The sequence below is a fragment of the Canis lupus genome, chromosome 9 (genome assembly GCF_048164855.1).
Source record: "Canis lupus baileyi chromosome 9, mCanLup2.hap1, whole genome shotgun sequence".
Classification (NCBI taxonomy): Eukaryota; Metazoa; Chordata; class Mammalia; order Carnivora; family Canidae; genus Canis; species Canis lupus.
Window position 1 is genome coordinate 55,564,134 of NC_132846.1, and position 21,575 is coordinate 55,585,708.

The 21,575-nt window shown below is 37.7% G+C and overlaps 2 long non-coding RNA genes across 2 annotated transcripts in view; one reads left to right on the top strand and one right to left on the bottom strand.

Annotated features, from left to right (window-relative positions):
* Positions 1 to 21,575, top strand: part of LOC140639462 (uncharacterized) — a 60,113-nt gene that overhangs the window by 56 nt on the left and 38,482 nt on the right. The gene's annotated exons all lie outside the window — the stretch shown is intronic.
* Positions 1,176 to 20,116, bottom strand: LOC140639461 (uncharacterized). Its single transcript, XR_012036173.1, has 3 exons — positions 19,691 to 20,116; positions 7,121 to 7,155; positions 1,176 to 1,863 (listed from the first exon to the last, which is right to left on the bottom strand). It is a non-coding gene; the product is annotated as an uncharacterized lncRNA (long non-coding RNA).

A 21,575-nucleotide genomic window follows, 5' to 3' on the forward strand; every position in this document is an offset into this window, starting at 1 on the left:
AGTGATGAAACTGTATCTGTCAGAGTTGCTAATAAGTTTTCTACCCTGTTGGTTGATTGGACAAAAAGGATGAGATCAAGGACTCAGAAGTTAGTTTTTGACTCAGTAAAATTGTCCTGAGACAACATCAAGTGATATTACATGGATTTCTAAGAGAGTTTTGTTGTTAATAACAGAAATAATTTCCTAGAATTCATTTAACAAATATCTAATGAGTTCCTATTATGTGTTGTACATTATTCTAAGAAAAAATACAGTAATAAACAAAATTTAAAACCATCTCTACCTTTAGAATGCTTTTCATGTATTTTTTTCACATCATCAAATGCTGTTGCTTATAGATGACTATTTGAAAACCATTTTCACAATTACAGCTTCTTAGTACTTCTATTGCCTGCTATAAGGAAACTTTTATTAGGGAACTTTAAATCTCACCTGTTTACCACTTACTAATTATTGAATCAGGAACTAACAGACAGTAAGAGCTTTAGGCATTAAAGCAAGAGTAAACAGAATTTTATCTTGTGAGATTGTTAGGAGAAATAGGTCTTCTTCTTCTTCTTTTTAAATATATGCCATTATAAGATGAACATCTCAAATCTTATCTGTGGAGGTTTCTAGACATTGCCTTTCTTTTTCTTTGTTTTTGCATTTAAGTCTTTTGGAGCTGTCACTTTGCTAACTTTTCTTCCTGTCGTTGTTCTCCAGTTTAATCTTCAGATGATTTGTGTTTGCATGAGCTAAAATACTTACTGATCTCATTAAAAGTTCCTTACATGGTCTAGTACTCAGTAAAGCCAACTAGGTTTTAGTCCTAGAATCATTGTTTACTAGTGAAATAACATGGGACAAGCCACTTAAATTTTGGGGGGTCTGTTTTTTCTCATGTTTTTGTGTTTTCTTGGAAAATTTAAGAGAGAAAAGTTGACAAGGGATTTTTTTCAGATGCTCCCCCCACTAATATGGTATATTAATATATAGTTCAAAGACTTTTATTTAGATTTTTTTTGAGGTGTGAATTCTTTGAAACGAGATGATCATGCCTTTGATCTCATAAATATTGTCATATACATTTTTGAATCCACTATTGCTTTGAATAAGATATGTTTGGCAGTATTTTGGTTGGCTTAGGACAGAAGTAAGATAATGTAAGGAAAGATATCACTTACTTTAGCTATTTGCACTTGTAGATACACATGGGTACTTTTCTGTTTAGGAGAGCAAGAGGAAGTTGGTGTTAGGAGCAAGAGTAGGAGCTAGGTGTGTGAGAAGTAAAATGGGAAATGGCTCTCATTTGGTAGCTTGACTGGTTTCCAGCTTCTGTGGAGAGAGGGATTGGAGGCTGGTGTTTAGGAATAAAAGGAATTTTGTTGGGATCCAAATGCCAAAGCAAGGCATTATTAGAGGAGAAGCTGTTCTTAACTTTGTCAGGAGTTCAACAGTACTCGGAGATGCTAATACCTGGGAGCTTTGAGACATACTGAGGTCACACTTTAATGATAGATAGTGGCTGTCTAGTGATAATTTTAGAAAAGGTAAAGATTCTGTGAGCAACTCCTAGGGGCAATGCACAGGGACAAGTGTGAAGGTGAGGAGTTTGTTTGATAACTAGAGGCTGTATCTAACAGACTAGTTTGAGGGCAAAATGACATAGATTTTCAGCATTCTAAGGCATAATATGAAAGGCTAATTTTTTATTCAAATATTGGGAGATGGGATCCCTGGGTGGCGCAGCGGTTTGGCGCCTGCCTTTGGCCCAGGGCGCGATCCTGGAGACCTGGGATCGAATCCCACGTCGGGCTCCCGGTGCATGGAGCCTGCTTCTCTCTCTGCCTGTGTCTCTGCCTCTCTCTCTCTCTGTGACTATCATAAATAAATAAAAAAATTAAAAAAAAAAAACAAAAAAACCAGCCTAACCTATCTTCCAAAATGGCTTTATCATTTAAAAAAAAATATTGGGAGATTATGCTTTCATAAAAAGAGGCCACAAAAACAAGGATGAAACGGAACTTCTGCTCAGGGAAGATGGAATAGATATATATTTTTCCATTTCTCCCATTAGGTACAACTAAAATATTAGAACAAATGCCAAAGAACTCTTAAAGGTGGAGAGAAGAAGGCTAGGGACCTCAAGACTTAAGGAACAACATGGTGATGAATTCCTTGGGTTTTGACTTGTAGCTAAAGAAGCCAGCAATGTAGAAGTGCCAATGGTGCAGACTTCCCCCTTCCCTTATCCCTATGGACAATATTCTAGTCTCTCTAGCAACAAAACCAGGAAAGTGAAGCCTAAGAGGGCAGAATACTTGTAGATTCTATTCCTGCTAAACACCACAGAAAAATATATGTTCCACTCTTACCCCTATATGTACCAGCAAAGGTCAAGGGGAGAGTCTATACTTCAAGAACTCACCAGGCTGAAATGAGGAGCCCCCCTACCCCCTCCAACTCCTGCCAATGCACACCACTGGGGTAGTGTCAGGGACTTTTATCACTACCCAACAATCATGGGGCCACACCTTCCCACCATGGTGTCAGTAGAGAACATGTGAGGTACAATAATGCAGTACTCCTACTCCTCCTAGCCAGTATCAGTGGACACTTGGTGGGAGCTAGAACCTCCACCTCCATTCAGCTAGAGTGGCTTCAGAAAAAGTCATCTAGACCAGAGGTTTAAATGAGATTCAGAGTTTCATGATGTAATACCAAAATGTCCAGGTTTCTGCTGAAAGTTACTCTTCATAGCAAGATCAAGGATGGTTTCAAACTGAGTGACAAAAGCCAATCAGTAGATTCTAATATTGAGATATCAGAGATCTTAGAATACCGACAAGGAATTTAAAGCAGTCATCATATGGGTTTCTCGTGGGGAACCTATTTCTCCCTTTGCCTATGTCTTTGCCTCTCCCTCTGTGTCTCTCATGAATAAATAAATAAAATCTTTAAAAATAAATAAATAAGTCATCATTTTTTTGCAATGAGCAATTATAAACATGCTTGAAACAAATAAATATAAATATCATTAGCAAAGAGATAAAAGATTAAAAGAAGGGGATCCCTGGGTGGCTCAGTGGTTTAGCGCCTGCCTTTGGCCCAGGGCGCGATCCTGGAGTCCCGGGATTGGGTCCCACATCGGACTCCCGGCGTGGAGCCTGCTTCTCCCTCCTCCTGTGTCTCTGCCTCTCTCTCTCTATCATAAATAAATAAATAAATAAATAAATAAATAAATAAATAAATAAATCTTTTAAAAAAATTAAAAGAAGAATCAAAGGAAATTTCAAATATAAAATAAAAATACAGTAACGATAATAAAAAACTCAGTTGATAAACTTGATGGTAGAATGGAAGGGATAGAGGAAACAATTAGTAAGTTAAAAGATACAACAATAGAAATTATTGAATCTGAACCACAGAGAAAAAATAGACTAAAGTAAATTAAAAAAAAAAAAAGGAACCTTGAGACCTGCATTACTATAACAAAAGATTTAACATTCATGTCATTGGAGTCCCATAAAGAAAGAAGAAAGAGGGTGGGGCTGAGGAAATAAATGATGATGGAAAACTCCCAATTTAGAAAAAGACATAAACCTATACATTCAGGAGAACTAAGTGAATCCCAAACAGAATAAGCCCAAAGAAATTCATATAAGATATATAGTCAAATTTCTGAGAAGGCAAAGAAAAAAATTCTTAAGGGGACCTGAGTGGTTCAGTTGGTTAAGTGCCTACCTTCAGCTTAAGTCATGATCCAGGGTCCTGGGATTGAGCTCCGTGTTGAGCTCCCTGATCAGAGAGGAACCTGCTTATGCGACTCCCTCTGTGTATTCTCTCAATAAATAAATAATAAATAAATAAATAAATAAATAAATAAATAAATAAATACCATCTTTAAAAAAAAAAAGAAAAAGAAAAAATCATGAAAGAAGTAATAGAGCCATGACATCTTGTTTATCAAGGAGGAACAATATGAATGATAGTGGGTTTCTCATCAGAAATCAGGGAGGCCAGAAGAGAGTGGTACAAAATTTTTCAAGTGCTAAAAAAAAAGTACCATATTTGATATCCAGAGAAAAACTGAAAGGGGAATCAGCACATTCTCAGATTCTAGAAAAGTAATAATTTGTCAAAAGAAAGAAGGAGAAGAAGTAGTAGAAGAAGAACAATAACAAAGAAGGAGAAGGAGGAGGAGAAAAGAAAAAACGAAGTTCTCCAAATAGAAAGGAAATGATGAAAAATAAAGAGATATTTTCCAATGTTTTAAAATGTAGAATTAAAACTGGAGATGTTCATTTTGCTGGCCTCGATGTCCTTATTTTTAAAGGTAGTATTGGACTCTAAGTTCTCCTTTAAATTTAAAGGTCTTCAAGATGATTTGGTAACTGTAACTAACAATTATTATTAAGCATTGATGGTAGTTTATATTTAAATTATAGCCACTTTATAAACCCTCTGGTTCAGATTGCCTCTATACTTCTTCATTTACCCAATGCCTACTCAAATTAGCTTTTCACAAAATAGATGTTCACTTAAGTTTTTATTGATGACTTCATCAATGGGTTAGTAATTTAGGGCAAGTGCTTCCCAAAACAAGTATCCATTCTTACATGCACATAAGATTTAAATGCCAGCTTTTAAAAATCTCTTCCTATGTGATAGCCCACCAGCTGTTTGAATGTAATTATGTGCTGTTTAAATGTTCCATATTAGAAGCTCATGTAATTCAACTAAATGTATTTTTAAATCACACCATTTTTAATTAATCTTAACAACTAAATAGCAAATATTATAAGCATCCATATTACAGAAGATAGGACTCTGGAGAAATCATCAAGCTGAAAACCAAATCTATGACGTTTTAGGAGGCTTAGAAATGCTTCCAGAGCTGGCAGTCCCCCAGTTGATTTTTCTCTGATTTTCAAAGTAAACTTTTTATTGTCCTAGGTATTTTTTAGTAAAATATATGCTGTGCAATTAATAAAGACGATGCAATGGGTGTCTGTCATGATTCTCAGACACGTGGTGGAATTGTAGAACTAGTGTCTATTTAGGAGACAAAGTTGACTTAGTTTGGCTTCACCTCTATCTGCCCTTTTCTTATGACTATGACTTTGTCTAGTTACCAAGAGATGCCATATGGTCTAAGGGTTAAGATTCAAGGCTATACTTAAAAAAGTATCCCCTAGCTCTCATGTGGTATCAACAGATTCTTTCTAGATAATGTTATAAAGCTTATTTAATTATTTTTAGAGTTTAGAGAAGACATTAGAAGAATTGTTCTGACAGCAGCAAGAATGGTCTACAAACTTTCTAGCAGTGTGGAAAAAAAATTACAAGAAAGTTGCCTGCACTACTTAAGTCTCCTTCAAGTCTTACTTGGTGGATCTTAGGGCAAGGTGTTTTTTAACAGTTTTCTCTAAATCAGCTCCTTAGCCCCTTGTGTCAAATGGCAGAACCTCAGCCACTCCCTTTTCTCTACTTCTTTCTAAAATGTCCTGGGGGATGGGGTGTGTGTGGGCCTAGCCACCTTTGTCAACTATCTTGACTTCCAGGTTTCTCTGCTCCAAGTACTTCTCTTGACTCTAATTTTAGCCAGTATTGGCTGCTGCTCTATTAGCCCACATTGACACTGCCTGCTGTCACCTTCTGAGCTACCAACTACCATTAGATAATCAGTCTCCCTGTCCATGGGCTGCTGATCATGGTGCAAACCTCAGTATTCTATAGTCATGACATACTATAAGTTAAATGATGTGACTAAATCCACTGTAAAGAGGAGAATTCCTAGGGCTGAGGAAAAAGAGCTACAGAACTTGATATTTGTTGTTGTTGATGTTGATTAGAGGCAGGTCTCATTTCAAATATCATAGTCCAAAAACTTCTCCAAACAAAATATTGATTGATCTCATGAAAATAAGAAAACCACAAAGAATCAGATACCATGGAGGTGTGTTATCTAATTCCATTTGCTACCATATGTGGCCTAAAGGTCTGACCTAGTCAGGACCATTGAACATATATTTTTTTTGAAGGGTAAAATCTCAAATTTTACAAAAGCCTGAGACTCTTTGTAAGCAGGGAAATAGTCTTTTCCTCCCTAAATTTTCTTACAGGTATCACAATATTACTACATAATACTGTTAATACTATTATATAAATATGATAAAATATCAACAAATATTAAAATTGTCATTTCTTTTTATAATCAGAAGGGTAAATAATATTTTCTAGGATAAATTCTAATCAAAGTGGGTTGGCCCTAATACATGCACTTTAATATTTATAGTGGCATTATCAACAATAGCCAATTATGGAAAGAATCTAAATGCCCATCAACTGATGAATGGAATTTAAATATATAAATCAGGTAAACATGATACTTCTTAGGTTGGATTGGGGCTGAAGTACCATTAAGGAATCTTAGGGTTCCATGGAACTTTGCTCGAAAGGCATTGAATATTAAGCTTTGGATGAGGACTAGGTAACTCCAAGATCCTTTCCTTTCTGAGAATTTACGAACAAAATAAAACTTTACACATAATTATTGAGTCACTCTCTAAACTTCACATCTGAATTTGAACAAGACGAATGATCTTATTCAGTCTGTTTCTTTCTTTCTCCTTTTCTTATGTCTTAATGGAGCTGAAGGTGACTAATGAGGCAATAATCAATCATGAAGTTTTTATTGAACTCCACCCCCTCGCCATTTACCACCGCCTTACTCCCTTATTACTAAGAAAAGGAACAAATGTGGCAAAGAGGTGAGGAATGAATGGGGACCCGTTTGACCACTAAAGCACTAGAGCCTGGCTTCCATACATTTTCAGAATTTTATTCCATGATCTGAAGTGTGTTTGCTATTGCCACAAATTTTATCCTGGAAAAGTATTTTGCATTACCTTTACTGCGGAATTTTGAAAGGTTTTTCTACTATGTCTTAAAGATTGAGGCTGAGTAAGGACTTTGTGCTCAAAGTGGAGGAAACCAACTCTTTTAAAACTTATTTTACCTAATGGCAGTCCTACAACTACTGTATTTCATTAAGTTGGCCTCCCAAAGGTCTTTATTTACTTCCAAATGTCATCTCTAAATTATATATCTTCAAAGAATCTCATCAGCTTACCTTCCCCAAAGCTCCATGGTGCCCGTTAAGTTGAACTATAATAAAAAAAAATGACAGACTGGAATTGGAATTTTATTTTCAGTTTGGATTAATTCAAAGTTCTCCTGAGAACGTAAGAGTAGGTGAAATTGAAACGTCAGTACCTGCCAGTTGCTTTGTCAAGTTAAGGTTTAATTCTCCAGAGTGTGAATTGTTTCCTGCTTTTCCCCAAAGTAAAGCCAGTCTATAAGTTAAGTTTTTGAAATCCTGGGTGACCAATGTGTATCTTTATGAATCCTCAAGCATTTATGGATACATACAGCCATATTTTGTTATTTTACTAAAAGAAACCCTACTCTATGTCTTGGGAAACAAAAATTTTCCAAGTAGGAAATAATAAGAAACTGCTCTGTATTTATTGATCAACAAATATTTATTTATATTTATTGAATATGTTGATATTGTACTAGACATTGGGATATATCTCCTCCCAAATGGTGATTAATTTCATAAATTATTATTTTATTATAATTGGGGAATAAATATATAAATACATAGATTTTTAAAACTATATACCTTAGGTTTCTCTTGACATTGGCTTTAGTCAACTAGAAAAGGAACAGATTTATTTACAAACTGATAGAAGCTGATAAATGGGATTTCCATTCTAATGGAAAGAATTACTTAATAATTCTAAGAATTACTATTCTAAGAATTACTTTTTCTTCTCCCTATAAATCAGGTGTGTTGACTTGCATTCATTCACACACTTAGGATGACCCAGTGGCTTATCATCCAATGGAGATTATTCGCATAACCTGGGCACTAATATTATAACTATTACCATTTAGGGAATGTCTATATGTGATTATTTGAGTGCATTATCTAATTAACTCTCACAATTATTATAGCAAATCCTATCATTTAACTTTATTTTACAGATGAGTAAGTAGAGGTTCAAGGGTCATAGTCTTACCCAAAGTGAGAAAACCAACAGTGTCAGAGCTAGCTCTGCTTGGTTCCAAAGCCCACATTCTTTCCACTGTGCTGGTCTGCCCACACTGCCATTCCCATGCCTTGTTGATTGTCAGGACCTCATGACTGAGCAAGTATGAGTGTTCCTCAATTAGTGTCTGCTACTGGAAGGCAAAATTCAGAAGGGATTCTATAACTTCTCAGTTGGGTCAGAAATGAGCCCAGGTTTGGGGTATTCCAGAGAGCAATCCTATGTTGCCTTGTGACCTGCAGAATAATCTGCTCTGAATGTTTTCTAGTGGTGGTAAGAACGCCAGGAACTACTCTATACCTAGAGTGTTTTTGGAAGAATTGGCTGGACATGCTTTGCTTGAGTTGGTTTAATCTCAGAGAACTCCGAGCCTAGGATGATGCATTGTCTTCCAGTCAAGGGATGGCATGATCTCCAGATTGCTCATAGAAGGCTGTTGGACACAATCGCTTCTCGGCCTTTTGGTTAAGTTCAAGTGTGGAAGGCTATTGGACACAACTACTTGTAAGGGCTAATGTTTAATGTGTGGGAAGGAATGTTGCAAAGTGGACTCATCAGCACCTGCTAGTGAAATTCTGTGTTTCAAAACAAGAAAATACTTCCACATTGACACAACAGGGATTTTGTTTCTGAATTTTGTAGAATTTATCGGTTTAAATTAGTACAATTAGTGCAAGTTATTCTTTATGGATGGGCCTTAGTTCATGAGTTATTTGGTTCCTAATGAGTTTTCTTTAAGTGATCAGAGAGATGGATGTTGCTTTGTGTGAATTTGCATCCTTGCCAGTCAATATAGCAAATTGCCCCCATCATTCACTATGGTGGCAAGTAGGCAGGAAATAGAAGAATGGATAGGAAAAAGACTGGATAGGAAAAAATATATCGAGGAGTAGGGTTTTCCAAGTTCTGATGTTGAAAGTTGCCTTTCCACTAGGACTGAAGCCTAGTGGAAATCAATTAAAACTATGCATGACTGAATCCTGTCCCCACCCTCAAATTAGAAGGAATTTATATCTTAGCTATAATTAAAATTCCATCTAAAAAAAAGGAAAAAAAAGAGAAAATACTAAGAACTTCATCTGAGATTTCAGGATATTGTTATTACTGTTCTCTCCTAACTTTTACTGGATTTCCCCATTGGGTTGTATTTATCTTTTGATATTCCTCTTATCATGCTGGAAAACCATAGAGGTGCTATCATGGGGATATATTAAAGAAAGGGACAATTTAAATGTAGTTCATGTAACATCACTAGCTTTACTAGTTATTAGTAGTTATTAGATTTGTCCAAAATCAGTTAACTCTTTCAGGAAAAAAGATGTGTGAGTGCCTCTTTATAACTTCTTAAGTTCTTAAGTATTTGACCTCCAAAGATCCTTCCAGAATTAACTTTTTGAAAAATATAAATCCCCCTCTCTTCTATTCATTCCCACTTTAGCTCAATTGCAATGGAATACTTACTATTATTGAATCTGCCATTTAATTCATGCCTTGTGTCTATGCTCATGGTACCACTTACATAAATTCTTCTAACCCTTAAGTGCTAAAGTGCTACTTTCTCTGAGAGGGCTTCTTTGATATTCAGTCAAAAGTAAATACTCTCTCATTTGGATTCTTCCATCAAATTAAGTGTACATGATGTCACCCTCCTGCATTTGGGATAGTTATGTTATATGTTGGTCTTCCTCACAGATTGTAAACTCCTTGAAGCCAGTCATTTCTGTGTGACTATAGGCTCCCAACACATTTCTGCTAGTTTTAAGTGAGACAAAAAGACAAAGGCAAAATGTAGAATAATTGATTAGAAAGTGAAACCCAGAGTTTTTGGCTTAGGTGTGAAAGAACTTTGTAGAAGAAACACAGACAGCATTGCTTTTTTTCTATTTCCTTGAAAATCCAGATTTCCTCTTCTCCATTTTCTTTCCAAAAATAAATGTTGAGAAGCTTTTTCTTTGTGAGTAAAATTTAATTATGTCCTGGTAATTTGTTGGAAGAGGCAAGAGTTTACTGGGTCTCCTGATACTGCATAGTATTTGGGTCCCTTGTGCAATCACACTCAGGGCCCCAGTATGACACCATTGTGCTCCTAGATAATTGGATCCATGTTCAGAGTTTGATATACTTGCCCAGGGAGGATTGGCTTAAAGGGAGAGGCAAAGTTTAAAACAGTAAAAGTGGAAGGAGTAAATTAGAAGGACAGTTTTTTTTTTTTTTTTAAAGTTGTTAATTGAATCATTAAAAATGCCATTTTGGAACAGGGCAGGTAGTGTGTATTAATTGCAAGCATTAAAAGAGCAATAAATGTTACAGCACCTCTTTTAGTCATGACTGTTGAGAGCTGTTAACAGAATTTCACAAGTGGGAGAGTCCACCCACATGTATTTGGTGATCATTTGCATGCTTGCTATGTGCCTGGTATTGTCTCAGGCTTGAAGAAACCTTATCCTAAAAAAGCTGAGATCTGTTGTGGGACACAAATCAAACAGTTAAGGGGTGTACCTAGAACTCTGGAGGCCCAGAAGAAGCAAAATAATTCTCCCCAAAGAAATCTGGGAAGTCTTCCCTTGGGAGTTGATATCTAATGTTTATATTGAAGGATGGATTTACTTGGCAAAAAAACAAAACAAAACTTGAGCAGGGCATTTCATGCAGTGGCTGCAGATGATGCACATGTGCATTCAATAGTGAATGATCCAGTGCAGTTAGATGCAGGGTTAGGTGGTGGTATTTCCTGAAAAGTGAAGCTGGGAATGTACAGTAGGGAGTAGTGGTAAAGGGTTTTCTGTGCCATGATAAGAAATCTGAACATGATTACAGGAGTAATCTGACCATATGCCTTCATATCTTATAAGGACTTTTTGTCATATTAGTTATTTTCATTATTTTAGTCACCTGGGACTGAATTCACAAGCATGAAAGCAGCTGCCTAAATCAAAAGGAAATGTCAATGCTTGAAGGCTAGAGCTACCATCAACTAAATAACTAGCAGAATTGGTGAGGGTGAAATCATTCAAATCCTGTCCCTGAGTGGGTTTGCCATTCTCTTCTACTTTTCCCCAGGAGTACAAATTGTAAACTTTCAGGGAAATTATCTCTGCAATTAAAACGAGAGAGTCAGCTAGTGCTAAATTATTTAAACCTGAATAATTGCTTGATCACTCGTAATTGTGGACTTTGGGAACTTTTACTGAGTTAAACTTAAGGACTCTGAAAGGTCATGAAGATTCCCTGAAGTTTTTCCCACTTTCGAGCCTTTTGGGTCTTTATAGCTGCAAGTCCTAAGTGGGTGAAGAGCAATGACTGCTATTTGGGGGCTGACGAGAATACATCTAAGATGTAATAATGGAAGCTGTGTGAGGCTCTTAATTTCCTCTCTTCCTCTGGAAACAGGCCACATCTCTTACCACATTGAATTGACGGGCTGGGAATGAACAGCTCAATTAACAACTCCAACCTCCAGTGGGAGATCAGTAACTTTTCAAAGAATCTTTGTTCAATGTCTCCTCCCCTCCCCCCAGCCCTTTGGCTAAACAGACAAAAACTAAAATTCATTTTCCCCTTCCTTTGTATCTGTCTTCACGGGTCTTTTTGTATGTCATCTATTGCTCGTAATGTGGTCTGTATCTTGAGATTCTATTAGGAAGAACAGGAGGATTTGGGCAGGGTTAGAAGTTGTCTCTCTTGACTTCTCCATTTCAGCTTTACTTGAGAAATCATAGATGCAGGTGCGGAGCCGAGAAACAATATTAAGAGTTTAACTTTAGCCTGCCTTTCCCTTTAGACCTCCTGTCCGTCCCTAAGGAGATGAGAAAGTGTGAATTTTGAGACTCTTTCTAGCCCAATCCCTTACCTAATTGGTGCCGAGATGAAATTATGGTAAACAAACAAAACACAACTCTGATGATAAAACTATATTTTTTGAATGTAAGACATTTAAATAAAAAAAAATTAAACCCACCAGGTGCAAAATTGATGGGGAAAGCATCCTAAAAAAGACACCATAATGACTGTAGGGTGTGTACAAGAGAAGTAACTAATCCCAAAACATTCCCTCTCTCTCTTTTTTATCTTGTTAAAGGCTCAAAAGAGGTGGGGAATTAAGCTTTCTCCACAGGCTGAGTTAGATAGAGTAGGGAAGCTGAGGAGGAGGCAATGGGTTGGCTTTGGAGAGTGTGCTCCTTATTTTTCTATAACCTGTGTGTGTGTGTGTGTGTGTGTGTGTGTGTGTGTGTGTGGTTGTGGTTGTACTATTTGAGTTATGTCTGTTTCCTACAGTTCCTAGGTCAGAGGGCTTAAGTTGTACTTAAATGATATTGTTTTGACCAAGTTGTACTTAAATGATATTACTTTTGTGGTGATTACACCTTTTAGTGGATTGTAAAGTATCTAAAAATTATTATTATAAGTCTCATCTTACTGCCAAGATTAAATTTACAACCAACACCCTAATCAATTCAATTCAGCAAGCATTTATTGAGGACCTCCTTTTTTACTGGTGCTGCTTTTAGACCAATGAATAAGAAAAAGGCCTCACCTGTAAGGAGATCAAGTCTCCTCAAGGGTGAATTATCCAAAAGAGCTTAACTAAATGTTACTAACTCTATAGGTGTTTGGGGAACATGGATCCTAGAAGGTATTTTTGGTTTTCTTTTGAGGATGGTAATATTTTTTATGGAGGGCGGAGCAAACCTAACTACTGGATGACATGTGCTGAGTGACAACTACAAGTTAATTTTAACACTAAGTTAATATTAGTCTTAAAAGAACACCATGGCTTCCTAATATAGAAATTGGGGTCATCCTTGTACAATAAAACTTTCCCTCTAATTATCTTAAGTTTAGTGACTGGGACATGCAAATTAAACTGATTAACAACAGGAGAAAAGTTTATTTGTGCGCATATGGAAGCTTACAAAAGAAGTAGCTCTTTAAATAGTTAAAGTTAAGGGCTTAGCAGGGGAAATTTAATAGGGGAAAGTGGGAGGGGGAGAAAAGACTTCTATGGGAAGAATGAATAGATTTCTTTAGGAACGACAAATGAGTTTTTAGGAGAACAACTAGGAGATAAGAAACTTTGTGATGATGTTTGTCCATGCAGATGTGAATGGTCTTTCCATCTTCTTCAGGGCTATAAAACTCTCTAGAGTGAGGGATTTATGGCAGGTTTACTGTCCTTCTTCCTCCCAGAAGTAGACTCAACACGAAAAGATAATTTATGGCAGCCTCATTTCCCAGAAGTTGCTGCTTTTAGTCAGATAAGGGAAGTTCTGAGAAAGCTTCTTTCTGTATCTGTTGAATCTCAAATATCTTCAGTTTAAAATAATCTTCATATTAATTATGAGCTTCCAGGTGAGTCCCCACAATAGGAAGAAAAGATTTTCCTTTGTTGTTGTATTTTGTTTGTTGGCAATTGAGGGTGGGATTCTTTCCAAGGAGAGGCTTGATTTTATTTTGGGATGTAAAGTAGTGAGCATGTTAGATTTTGAAGATTAATCCCTTCAAATGTAGTCTGAACTTGCTATGGGTTGGGTAAATGGCTCTTCACTAGACTTAATGGTAATTATGAGTGTTTGGAATGAATAGGCTCCAGGAGGAGAATGAGGAGTTCAACAGAGAGGAGCTAGAGGCTCAATAATGTGGCAGAAATGAAGCTTAAGGGAAGGAGGAGATGGCCAGGAAAATCATTCTGGAATAGCTGAGGGACCCTGAGAACGCTGATACCTGGTATCAATGTCGATTATTTAGATTTAAATTCTTGGCTGGGATATTCTTGTGGGGAAGGGACATAAATTTTCCATCCACCTTCCCAACTGTCTGACTACCTTCTATGTATAAGATTGATTTCATGGATTATCAATATGTACGTTCTGAGATATTGAGAGAGAAATAAGGCTAATTTTCATTAATATATTTTTCACTTGCCAATATGAAAATTTGTAGACATATAGGGAAACTGGGGAACCCCTATCGGCAAAATGAGGTTATTGTAGAAGTCCCAGGTGAAGTGGAAAGTGGAAATACGAGTAATACAAGTGGAAAGATGTGGGCAGATTCTGACAGTGTTTCAGTGCTTAAATTGGTGCAATTTGCTGGTGGAATAGGTTAGGGCATGAGGGAAAGTGGGGATCTGACAATTGTGCAGCTGGACTGGTGATTGGAGGTGCATCTACTAAGAAAGGTAAGATTCTTTCATCCTTGGGACTTGGCACCCTCCCTGAAAATATGGGAAGGAGGAAAAGGCAGCTGGTCTTTCACACTGTTGTTCCTTCAGCCCAGCCAGCCTACTTCTGCCCAGAAAGCTCCCATGCCTGCAGTTCACAATGAAAGATGGTGAAAAGGGCAGGAAGACAGTTGTGTGTGGAGTCATGGGGTTAAAAGGAGGAAAAGTGGGTTTTGTTTTTTTTCTTTCTTTCAGAAAGCTCAGTCAATGTGACTTGGAGAGAGCCTGAAGCCAATGCCTTGAGTGAAAAGGTGACATTTCTGCTCAGGCTCTTTTCTGAGATAGCAGGCAATTTTAGTCAGATTCCCACCTGGCTTTTGCCGTCACTTTATCCTCAGGCACAATCTTAATCTCACATTGTTCAAGCCAGTCAGTCACTGTCACTTCTCTTTGTTTCAGCAAGGTATTTTTGCAGGGCTTTCTGGTTTTCTTCAAAATCTTTTCAAGGACGATGTGCTGTTATAAGCGTGGCTGAAGGAAGTATAAATGCTTGATTCTGAGGCCAGTCTTGTCTTAGGCTTTCTAAATGGGAAATACAGTTATTTGGACATATGGATTATCTTTTATATGATACCTTGAATAAAAAAAGAGCCAATCATTTTGCAAAAACCTACTAATAATGTGGCCAGTTTCTAGCGCTATGCCTTCCCATATTCCTCCTCACCCCTCCTTCCCATAAATCCTTGGTCCCCTTCAGAGGGCCTGGGAATTGCTCTCCATAACCTCTCCAGACTCATTTCCTATTTTCCCTCTGAAATTACTTTGCTCACCTCCAAATTCAGCCCACTGGCCTTGGAAGTGGATTCTTAAAATCAATTTTTAAATTTTAGAATAGTGTGAGATTGGCAGGAAAGTTGCAAAGGTTTTGTACAGAGTTTCCACATACCCTTCATGCAGGTCCCCTATTCTTTACATTTTACATTACTGTCATTCCTTTGTCATTCTGAGAAATGAACTAATGTTAGTTCATTACTATGAACTAAACTCTACATATTCTTTGGATTTCACTAGTTTTTAGAACAATATTCTTTATCCATCAAACATACCACATGACAGTTAGTCATGTCTTAGACAACTCTTGGCTCTGACAGTTTCTTAGCTCTCCTTGTTTTTGATGACCTTGACCATCTGGAGGAACATTGGTCAGATATTTTGTAGAATGTACCTCAATTTGGATTTTTCTAATGTATTTCTCATTATTAGGTTGGGGTTATAGGTCTTTGGAAGGAAGGTCACAGAGGTAAAGTGCCATTTTTTGCCACATAATATCAAGGGCATGTACCATCACGTGACTTATCCTTGTTTTTTTAATTATTATTTTTATTTTAGTTCAGTTTGCCAACATATAGCATATCACCCAGTGCTCATCCCATCAAGTGCCCCCCTCACTGCCCGTCACCCAGTCATCCCATCCTCCCGCCCTACTCCCTTTCCACTACGCTTTGTTTGTTTCCCAGAGTTAGGGGTCTCTCATGTTCTGTCTCCCTCTCTGATATTTCCCATTCATTTTCTCTCCTTTCCCCTTTATTCCCTGTCACTATTTTTTATATTCCCCAAATGAATGAGACCATATAATGTTTGCCCTTCTCCGATTGACTTAATTCACTCAGAATAATACCCTCCAGTTCCATCCACGTCGAAGCAAATGGTGGGGATTTGTTGTTTCTAATGGCTGAGGAATATTCCATTGTATACATAGACCACAGCTTCTTTATCCATTCATCTTTCGATGGACACCGAGGCTCCTTCCACAGTTTGGCTATTGTGGCCATTGCTGCTAGAAACATCGGGGTGCAGGTGTCCTGCTGTTTCACTGCATGTGTATCTTTGGGGTAAATCCCCTGCAGTGCAATTGCTGGGTCGTAGGGCAGATCTATTTTTAACTCTTTGAGGAACCTCCACACAGTTTTCCAGAGTGGCTGCACCAGTTCACATTACCACCAACAGTGCAAGAGGGTTCCCCTCTCTCCACATCCTCTCCAACACTTGGTGTTTCTGTCTTGTTCATTTTCCCCATTCTCACTGGTGTGAGGTGGTATCTCATTGTGGTTTTGATTTGTATTTCCCTGATGGCAAGTGATGCTGAGCATTTTCTCATGTGTTTGTTGGCCATGTCTATGTCTTTCTCTGTGAAATTTCTGTTCATATGACTTATCCTTGTTGAAGTTAACCTTTGCACCTGACCAAGGTGGCTGTTGGTTCACTTTATCCACTGTAATGTTCCTTTTTTGTTTTACCCTTTCTATATTCTGTTCTTTTGAAGTAAGTCACTAGTTGCATCCACACTCAAAGAAAGTGGTAAGGGAATTAGGCTCCACTTCTTGGAGGGGAGAGTATTCTAGGGGGTCAAAATATGTCACCCCAAAATATGGCACTTTGGCAGATGGGTTATCTTGCAGTAGGGGCATTTGGGATTCAACAGATGCAGAAAGAAGCTACCTAGTTCTTCCTTTATATCTGAACTAAAAGAAGAAACTTCTAGGGAGTGAGGACTGCCATAAATTTCCTCTCTTGGGGAAGTTTTACAGCCATGAAGAAGACAGGAATTTGGTAACAAGACGAACCTGCAAAAGCAGCCCTTATCTTCCATTGGTTCCCCCACTGGTTTACTTTACCAGAGTTTGTCACTCTTGGAAACCTAAAACCCTTTTCCTTTGTCTTGCCACTTCTCTCTACAAGTATTTTTCTTTGCTAGTAAGCTACATAAGCCCAAATTCTAACCATCCCTGGAGTTACTCATCCCTGAGCTTCTGTCCTGTGCATGCTCACTCCATGTGTTAATAAACTTTTGTTCCTGGGCCGCGTGGGTGGCTAAGTGGTTGTGCATTTGCCTTCAGCTCAGGTCATGAACCTGGGGTCCTGGGATCAAGTCCCACATCGGGCTCCTCACAGGGACCTTGCCTTTCCCTCTGCCTATGTCTCTCCCTCTCTCTGTGTCTCTCATGAATAAATAAATAAAATCTTTAAAAATAAACCAAAACCAAAACCAAAACCAACTTCTGTTCCTTTTTCTCATGTTCACTTTTTTTTTTTTTCATTCTAATTTATGTGGACTCAGGAAAGAACTTGGGAGAGCAGAGGACTTTTTCCACCCCTACAGTTTCTACTGTATTTTATTATTTAGAATTCTTCTGTTAGAAAGGTTTGTCTCTTCTACATTTATTTATTTAATTATTTATTTAAATCACTGGACCTGATCTTTATCCCCCTGCCTAGTCTCTCCTGTTAGGCTGGATTTTTTCAGCCTACATCCGGATTCCCAAGCCTGCTTTCCTTTGGATACTGTCTCTGTCATCAATTCTCTGTTGTCTCCAGACCCTTCCATACTTATTTTTTGGGAGGAAGATAGAGGACAGAGGGGGTCCATAAGCAAGAAAAGGAAGTGTCACATTGTGGGGTTAAAAGGTATGGAGGGAAGAGACTATGGCTGGACTTAAGATGAGTTAGCTGATGGAAGATGCAGTGGATGCAGGAAATTAGAGCAAGAGGTGACTATAAGAATATATTTCTCCAGGGCAGTCCGGTGGCTCAGCGGTTTAGCCTGCCTTCGGCCTGGGGCGTGACCTTGCGGGCCTGGGATCGAATCCCACATTGGGCTTCCTGCATGGAGCCTGCTTCTCCCTCTGCCTGTGTCTCTGCCTCTCTTTCTCTCTGTGTCTCTCATGAATAAATAAGTAAAATCTTAAAAAAAAAAGAATATATGTTTCTGGAGAACTGGCAGAAAACGTGGAAAGAACGCTGGAATTTCCACACTTTAAGGTAAAAGGTGATTCTGGGAGAATTCTGTGGGCATTTGGGTGGCGAACATCTAGGTCACATTTAAGGATAAGGAAATAGAATCATCGGGGCCTTAGAGATCAACCTATGGAGTTCCTAGAGATAAAGAATCCCTGGACCTTGAGTTTTAATGGATTGCCTAAGGTCAAAGTTATCCCCAGAAGAGCTCGAATTAGAAGTGAGCCTTCCTGATTCCCCACCTAATTCTTATTCCAGGATGCTGCAGCTGTTGCCTCGGAAGCTGATTCAGATACTAATAGAGTGAGGCTTTCCACTCCCTTGGGAAGTTTGAGGCTATAACGAGAAATAGCCTCAATGGGATATGAACAACTTAGAGAGGCCAAATTCCCTTTTTGGTGATTTAAATGTTAATACCTTGGCACTTCTCCAGGCAAGTGGGAGATTTGGAGGCAGCTCAGGAGCTATGCCTATTCTAGGAACCCCAAGTCCCTGTTGTCGGTTAAGGGACTCTTTACAGTCCTTGAAGACAAGATTAGAGGCTTATAAGAGATTCCTAATGGAATCCGGGCATCCTTTCATCTTGTGTCAATGGCAATATTTCTTTCCTTCTTCCTAGGCCAGTTGAGGCATCCAGTAAGCTACTGTACCTGACATGCTTCTATTAAAAATCTAGACCTTTCTTTTGGAAGCAGCTAGTTACTCTAGCATGGATGCACTTTGGACAGTTGCAAGGTTGACTTTTGTGTGTGTGTGTTTCTCTGCCAGAGCCTCCCCTGCTCCGCTTCTTCAGCAAACTTAGCTGCTGCTGTTTTGACACCCAGCTACTTAACAGCCAAAACTCCAAGGGGGAAACAAAGCTGAGCAGTTAGATGTTTGGTGACTTAGTTTACTTTCCAGCAAGCATCTAGGAGGTTGGAACGTCTGGATTGTTTGGTTAAAACCTTCAGTTTTCATCTGGTTAGGTGATATGTATACTTGTTATGCCTTATCTATTTGGGGGTGTTTGCCAAGCCTTGATCCTGGCTGAGAGCAAGCCACCAATCAACCAAAGGTGGCAATAAACTTTTGCAAAAGAACACTTGGAAAGTACTAAGAAATAGAAGGAAGGAAGTAAAGAGTTCTAATTTTTCTATTATCAAATATAGTAACTATTTTTACACTTCAGTGATATTTTCATCTTGTTATCTTTTCTCCCTATAGGGTCTTATTAGAACATTGTTCTTACAAACACATTATACATCTCAGATTTGTATTTTGTTTCCTTACACAACAAATCAGCATTTCACATGCTAATAAAATACTAAAATACTCTTTTAATTATTGTATTAGTTATATGGCTACATCATAACCTACTTAATCTATTCTCTACCACTATTTGTTATTTAGATGGTTTCTGATATTTAACTGTATAAATAGCTTTTTTCTTAAGCTTTTTTCAGATTTTGGAACTTTTATGTGAATAATCACCCAGAATTAAAATTGGCTATTGACTTTTAAAAGGTTTCAGTAGACCACATCTTAAAGAGATTCTTGTCTTCTGGATTTTTCCCACAAGGTCAAAATCAATACCCAAGTTTTGATAGTGATTTGCAAACACTTAGTACCACAACTTTAAAAAGATACTTACATATTTTATCTTTTAAACTGCTTTTGTCTGCTTCAAAGAAAATTATCATGTAAGAAGTGATTTCCATATATATTTGCCATCCAAGGCATATATAATGAAGTACATCTTCATCCTCTGTGTTTTCACAAATTAGCAAGATGGGTCAAATAACTCAAAGTCAGGATTTGGGTACATCCACTTGAGCTGTATGTTTTTCTGGTTCTATTAGATTGGAAAGAAATCCAGACAGAGTGGGAAGTAGGGGTTCAAGATTGAGCTAAATTCTTTAGGGACAACCAAAATTTAAGGTTGGGGAACCAGGTTTGTTGTCAGGTCAAAAGGGCAAGAGGACAGTGGTGGCTCCAAGATATCTCTATCAAAGATAATTAAACCAGGAGGATATTTTGTATTTCAATTTTAAAGTGCAGAGACAGGACAGTTTCAGGGTTGTACAATGGGTTGGTGATGTCACATAGGATCTAAATTCTTTCTAACTTATTACTCTATGATAACCAGCATGGTAGCTTTGTTTTTATGCTTGTCTACGCATGGTCACAAGATCACATCACATTCTTTCCAAAAGGAGTCCAAAGGGGTCCCAAAGCTTTCAAAGACATCTACAGGCAGGAAGAAAGAAAAATTTCTTATCAGATGTCTCTCTTTCTTAAATCACAGAGTAAAATATTTTCTAGAAGCTCTTAGCTGACTTGCCCTCAGATGCCACTGGACAGAAATGGATTGTGTATATACATCTGAGCCAACACTGGCAATATAAAATTGACAATCAGATTTCAGTCCCTGGGGAAGGGAAAATAATCTTTTCTGAGCACTTTACTACCTATTTCTTGAACAAAAGCACAGTTCTTTTAGCAAGGAAGTAGGGTGGATTTGCTACGGATATAGAGAAAAACACATACTACAGCCAGTATTTCGGTTTGAGGAGGAGACCAGGTAGTTTCTTTCTACTGTTTTTGAATATACATATATATAGAATTCATTCTTAAATTTTGAACTTCTTCTCTTTTGGAATAATTTTGTGTGTGGGGGAGGGAAAAAGGTGATGAAAATTATGAAGGCTAAAGTTATTCTAAAACCACTCCTAGTTCCTCTACAGAAAGATGGGGAAATAAGCACAATATTCAAGGTAGGTTAAGTGAAGTGGGAAAGGAATAGACTTTGAAGCAAAATAAGGAAGTTAGAGGTATTTTCTATGAACTATGTTGGGGATACATAACTTAAAAGGTCTATCTTCTGAAGTATGCCGCCTCAGACTGGTAAAGAAAATTCAGAGTCAGAGCAGCTAGTAAACTACCAACAAGACTGAAGAAGATTCATTTGATTTTTTCTAGGTTGTTCGAAATATTGGAATTAGTTAATGGAGCCATAGGAGTGTGGGCTGCTGGGATGGAAATCATCAAATCCATAGGCTTCCAATTTTCTTTCCTGTTTCATGTCCCACTAAATTCCATAGGAAGGCTTTAATGTTACACAACAGCTGAAGAAATCGGGTTTACTGTAAGGGATGCTCCTGTTTGCTCCTCCAAGATTAGACAGTGTCTCCTCTGGCAAGCTTGTCTTGATTTTCAAGGTGGTGATTGGTTCTCTTTCTGTGGGACCTCTTGGCAACCTGTGTAATCTCACCCCTCTGGGTACACTTGTTACCCATATTTCTATAGCTTGTGGTTTAGTGCAAGAAAGACATGGTAGTTACTATATGAGTAATGGAGATTGAATTAACACTTGCATGAAATTAAATAAATGAAAGAATGAATTAAATAATGATAGTATGAAAAAAAGAAATTCCTTTTGATCTTTTGGAAGAGTCAGGGTAATCAGCATAGAAGATTGAAAAAATATACATATACAATAGCTTTTCTTGAACATTCTTCTTTTATCTCTTGTAATC